Genomic DNA, 6,557 nt, shown 5'->3' with positions numbered 1-6,557 from the left:
TCCTGCTCCCCGCCTTCCATACTTCATCAATTTAACTGTAGTAGTGTGCATGTAAAACCCATGTACCAAGAAAGGAGAGATTGTAACTCGTTTCACCCGGACTCTGACTTCAACTGGCATTGTTTTAAGGAATTGAGTTGTTTTTTTTACAACTGCAGCAGTTGAAATTAATTTGCTTTGATTTTATTTTCCTTCATAAAGTAATTCAAAATAAATTATCACCTCTCTCTTCCCCTTGTCTTCTATAATTGGATGAAATCTTTCTGGACAAAAGATCACTTTTAAATTTATTTTTATATAAGGTGAATGTCGTTAGCAAGTTCAGCATTTGCTTCCCACTGGTGGCTGTCTTTGAGATTGTGGGCAATGATGATCATACCTTCGAAGGTGGAACCTGCTGTCTGGCCTGTCCACCCCTATGTCGGGAAATACCTCCTAATCTCTGAAAACTAATGTTTGTGTGATATCCTATGAGTAAACAGGATTAGTTCACGGGAGTCAATTTCTGTTCAGTGAAATGTACAAAATCCATACAGGGCTCCACACAGTAGATGTTGAAAGGATTCTTCCACTTTTTTTTGGCAGGAGTAGGGTGTGGTTTGGGCTTCAGGGGTGGAATGGTGTCTTGAAGCTGGTAACACTGTCTTTGTCCCAGACTTTTGTCACATTGGATACTTCATAAAAGTGGAGGAAGTCATAATTTGCAAGTCTTACCCCTGAATATGGTGCTTCCCATTATTATGGGATTAAGAATGGAGTTGGCTCAAAATCCCCATATGTGATTAACAGAACAGTGGGCCATTTAAATCATCATGTGCATTTGGTGATGTAGAGATCTGAAGCCCAAAACATGTACAGATTAGACCAGGTGAGAGCAGTTCTGAATCTTATCGATTTATTTGAATAGCTAAGTTAAATTTTTGGAGATGTAAGGTACCAGATTTGAATCTAGTGCCATAACATCGTTTGGGGAGGTGAACTGCCATTTAGAAGATTTCAGGCACCCTTTGTAAGAGGTCAGATTTCTGTTAGAATTTATGAAAGGTGGGAATGTTCAGGTGTAAAAAGTGCAGCAAATCATTGAAACAGTTAAGACTGACACAGGTATCTGTCGGGTTAAAGCTTTTAAAACTTCAGCCCTTTCAATCATGAATAAAAGTTTTAAAGGTTAAACAAAAGATTACATCACATTTCACTCTTCTGTTGATATAAGCTTGAGGATTTCCATAGCTGGATTGGTGCTGCCTGTCATATTTTACAAGGCGCTATCATCAGAGTAGGGTGCCTTCTATTTCACAGTTTTTTTCACAGCTTCAAATCATTTGAACTTTTTGATGTGGGATATGAATTCCAATGATCATTACACTTGAATTAAGGTTTTCTTTCTGAAGCTTTATTGCATGTAGAAAATGTATTTCTTTTGTGAACAAGTATTTTTCTCAATTTATCAGCCTGTAGTGGAATGCCTTTATTTAATAAAATTTCATGTCTTCTTATCTGAGAATGGCTCATGAGGTCTGTCTATAGTGAATACTATGTATCTTATTACAATAGGTTAAAAGGTAGAGGTTGGTGGGTGAGGTTATTGATTGACAAGAGCTGACAATCCGATACCCAATGTTCTGATCAATGAAGGCAAAGCATGCTAAATGCCTTCTTCATCATCCTATCTACCAGTGACTCCACTTGCAAGGAACTATGAACCTGTACCTCTTGATCTCTTTGTTTGGCAACACACCGTAGGCCCTGCCATTAAGTGTGTAAGTCTTGCCATAGTTAGCCTTCTCAAAATGCAACACGTTGTATTTATCTAAATTAAACTCCATCTGCCACTCCTCAGCCTATTGGCCCATATGATCAGCTCCCATTATACTCTGAGAAATTCTTCTTTACTGATCACTGCACCACCTATTTTGGTGTCATTTGCAAACTTACTAATCATGCCTCTTATAAAAGGTGAGGTGGATTGGCAAGCATGGGAAATGGGAGAGTATAGGGTAATGAGGGTTGAATGTTGGAAGGATACTCTCTGTGTTCATTTTTATTTTTAAACTTTGCTGTAACAGCGGAGCCCTGACAAGTTTTCTGCCCAACCCACCTATCAAATTCACACCGTCTATAGGTCTTCCTGGGCCACCCACCCCAGCTTGCTGAAAATGGGGAGTTTGGGCACCTTTTTTTTTTATGAGGTTATGTTGTCTTTACAACAATTCCTGGAATAAAAAGCAGGGTTTAGAATAAGGGTATGTCATTTAGGAATGAGATGAAGAGGAAGTTTGTTGAAAGTTTGTTGAGTCTTTGCAAAACTCCCTATTTGAGAATGCTGTGCTGGTGCAGTCATTGAGTATATTCAAAGCACCGATTAATAGATTTCTACATATTAAAAACAGTAAGGGTTGTGGTGATGGTGCAAGAAATTGCTATTAAAAGTACAGATCAGCTGAGTTCTCATTGAATAATGGAGCAAGCTCAAAGATCTCAAATGCATAATATTATGTGACCATTAAGGCAATAGAGCCAAATGATCTGACCCCATCCACAGAATCTTTCCACTCCATTTCAATTCCTACTTCAAAATATCACTTCAAAGGAATATTTGTAAATAATTACCTTGCATTTATTGGTCTCTTGGAGTATTCCAGACATTCTGTGCCACCAGCAATGAAACAGATGTTTGGAAAGACTTTTCTTCAGAATTTTATATGTGAGCAATTCCACAATAAATTTACTGCCGCAGAGAAATACTGTGATGTCTTAAGTAAGTTCCCCCACTGAAATCCTTCATGTTGTGGCATTTACAGGAAAAGTACAACCAACAGAAGGCTGGACAGATAGCACAAGACAACACTGCATTTATCCATTTGTTTTTTTTCACATTGGAATCTAAGATAATACAGTTTTAAGAGAGCATTTCCTCCAAACGTTGTAGTTTATAAAGAATGACGGTGTTTATGTTATATACTGCGTAGAGAGGCAGGAATTTTGTTATTAAGGTTACCATTGTCATAAACTTTATGCTATAAGATCATATCACGGAGAACATCAATAAGATAAACAAATTGCCTGCAGGCTTGTTTGCTTGTGCAAATGAGTTGGTCTCCTTCGCCATGCATTATGAAGCGACATAGTGGTAGTATTGGTGAATATCCATGGGGATTATGGATTGTAGTATATGACCATTTATGCTGGTTTGCACATGTCACTGTGGTTATGATCCCATCTGATGGTAACATTGGACAAGTCACATTGCAGAATCAAACCTGACTTGATTGATCGTATGTTTAATTTTGCAGCTGATTAATGTTGGTTGAGCACTAAAGCATGTTTACACAAGGCTGCAGGTGTTCTTTAACAACAGAACATAGATATATTACGCAAAACAAAATTAACAAAAAGCTTTGAAGAGACAATTAGAAAGGCATTAACACAAGCATCTAAACACTGTTTTAACCTATGTCCAAACGCTACCTGTTACAGAGACTGAATCCCAGAGAACTGTCACTCCTACCTCAGTTTCTTAAATCTTTATTTAACTGACTCTTTTTTGGTTATTTCAATTGAATTATGAGACCTTCCTTTTATGATCCTTCCTGAGTTCGTTACCTTGAACTCCTCTCAATGCTGGGGGCCTAAACTCCCGCAGCTCTAAATATTTGATGATTGCTATCCAACTCTCCCACCTTGGAAGCTCCACAAACTATAAACCATTTCTGCTGAGGTGAATAGTGCCTCAGAATTGACTTGATGGTCCTGCTAGATGAAACTCTAGTTCTGAACAAAACTCTGGGATCTTCTGAACTAAAGTTTTGAACTTTCTGTTCTGAATTCAAAAGTAAATTAATTGCCTTGATGTGTTTATCCTGCCTGTCATAACCACAATGGTTTAAACATTTTATCCATTAAGATCAGATGTGTTTTCCCAGACAGTCTACTGTAATTGCATGTTTTCTTGGAACTGATCTGTAGGTCACTGTTCCAAATTGACTTTTTGACCTTTTTTTAAAAATAACCACAGAACTTACCACACCCATCTTCCTCTATTTTGATTTCCAGGTCCAAAAATGTATGTTCTACATCTTTCATCATGCTGTCTGTGTGAATTGAATGAATTCTGCTCTTGTGTTCACCTCATAGTTTAGCACTGAATTATGTAGGTGAATATTTACTTACTACAATGCCTCTACACTGCCTAAAACTACAGAAATAGTGCTAGATTTAATTATTAGACCAGCACACAATGAGATTACATTTATTTGTTTCAAGCATGGCTTTAAAAAACATGCTGGATAAAACCCTGATTTTGGAATTTCTTTCAATAACAGCTCACTGTTATTTTATCAGCCACAGGTACATTGGTCCCACGGCGAACAACACATGTATAGGTTATATTCATGGACTAGTAGCTTGGACCAATAATCCAGAAGACAAGTTCAGATTTTACTACGACAGTTGGAGAATTTGAATTCAGCTGTTGAACTGTCATACAGAAAGAAAAAACAGCTGTTTTTATGTGGATTGACCTCAGCATGATTTAAGCCTAGACAAACATAGTTGACTCTTAACTGCACTCTCTATTTACCTTGTAAGTCAGTTATCAAATCAAACAAGGATGGGCATTAAATGCAGATTTTGTCAGAAAAATTAAATCCCAAAATTGAATGAAAAAAGAACTGGCACAGAGGACGAAAAGAATCATCTTGTATGAAATCTCTGAAGCATGGAAACTTGTCTTGCATTTGAACTGCACAAACTGACTGATAACATTTTGAAGCCTACGTGTTAGTCAGTGCATAACAGAAACTTCTGAAATAGCCGCTGTCTGTCCATCTGCTGAATTCCATGACCTTCATAATTAACTTTTGAAACTTCTTTGGATTTGTGGTCAGGCCACTCACTGAATGTTTATTATGTTATTGCGGGGCGGCTGGGCAACCATGTGTTCTGTTAAACTGACAGAACTTAAATTTTAAAGCTGCTTCATTTTTAATTTTAAATGTTACTGCGGTAGGTTTTCAGGATGAATTGTTCGCAATACAATTGGTAAATAAGTTGTTAGCTGCAGCTATAATTATCATTCTGCAGCTATAATTATCATTCTCCAATAAGAGAGAACTACATTTCACTGGTGCAGATATTTCGAATTGCCATGTGATTGTAAATGGGATAAATAACATACTCGTTAAAATCTCATTAACCTGTCAAGTGAGGAATCATATGAATAGGCTAAATAGTTAAGTAATTGTACAACTCCTGGTGAATGATGCAGATTAGATTTTTACCTACCTCCAGAATGCATTATTTTCTACAGAAAGACCAATGAAGAAAAGGAAAGAAAATGAATAAGGAAGTTCACAAAAAGACAGAAAGGAATAAAATTATTAATTTTAAAAATACCTCTAGAACAATTTACTACCTATCAGAGTGAGATGGCAGAGTTTTGTCCTTCCTTTTCAACATCTTCATGTTTGAACTATTAGAACTACTGGAACTCGGGGCCATAGCCTCAAAATAAAGGGAGCAGATTTAGGACTGAGTTGAAGAAGAAGTTCTTCATCCATACAGTTGTGAATCTGTGGAATTCCCTGTCCGATAAAGCCATTGAGGCTACCTTGTTGAATGTTTTTAAGGCAAAGATAAATTTTTGAATAGTAAAGGAATTCAGCGTTATGGTGAGTGGGTGGGTAAGTGGAGCTGAGTCGATGAAAAGGTCAGCCATGATCTTATTGAATGGCAGAGCCGGCCCGATGGACCAGATGGCCTACTCCTACTACTATTTCTTATGCTATTATGTTCTTATTAATTCCATGTTAGAACCAGAAATCATGCTGTTAACTGAGTTCTTTCAAAATGAATTATCAGCCATAAATGGCTGCTGTGAGATTTATTCATATTGACAGCACAAATCCAGCAATTTCATTGTTCAAAATGGTGCAACAGTGTTTTCTATTTGTTTTGCCTGAGCTATTAATGGAGAAATGCAAATCTCCCAGCAATTTATAGCAAATCTGAACTCATGGCGTGTCTCTTCTTCACTACGAATGGTTGGGTTGTTTATCGAAATTTAGGAGCAGGGATAGGTGATTTGGTCTTTTGTGGATGTATTTAGAATACCTTCACTTGAAAGTATTGCAAAGAGTGAAAATTTCAAAGACAGAAGCTGTTGGAAATGCTCAGCAAGTCAGGCAGCATTTGTGATTCAAGAAACAGTATTTCAGGTTAATGATCTTTCATTAGATCACAAAACACACAGGTTGGATCTTCAGCCAAACTCCAGGGCTGAAATCGGGGTGGATCAATTCTAAAAATAACCTTGCTGACCACTCCGTCCTGGCCTTGACTCTATTTGGCTCAATGGTGGCGCAGTATGCATACCACTCACCCGCAATTATACGCCAACCAAAATTAGGTAGAACCCACTGAGACCAGTTAAAGGAAGCAAACTGGAATTTTTTTGTCTACTTCTAGATCCCCCTGATGCCAGCAGAAGCGATCTCCTGGTGGCGAATGGGGAGAGCACTCCTCCAGACAGTCCTGCAGATGTGGTGCAGGTGCAATTG

General features: G+C 37.7%; 1 protein-coding gene across 2 annotated transcripts in view; it reads left to right on the top strand.

The window, feature by feature from the left end:
- The window catches only part of cep85l (centrosomal protein 85, like), a 284,881-nt gene that overhangs the window by 185,058 nt on the left and 93,266 nt on the right, over positions 1 to 6,557 (top strand). The window lies entirely within an intron of this gene.

Source organism: Stegostoma tigrinum, chromosome 4 (genome assembly GCF_030684315.1).
Source record: "Stegostoma tigrinum isolate sSteTig4 chromosome 4, sSteTig4.hap1, whole genome shotgun sequence".
NCBI classification, from domain to species: Eukaryota; Metazoa; Chordata; class Chondrichthyes; order Orectolobiformes; family Stegostomatidae; genus Stegostoma; species Stegostoma tigrinum.
The sequence above is the reverse complement of the archived record's forward strand: the minus strand, read 5'-3'. Positions and strand labels throughout refer to the sequence as shown.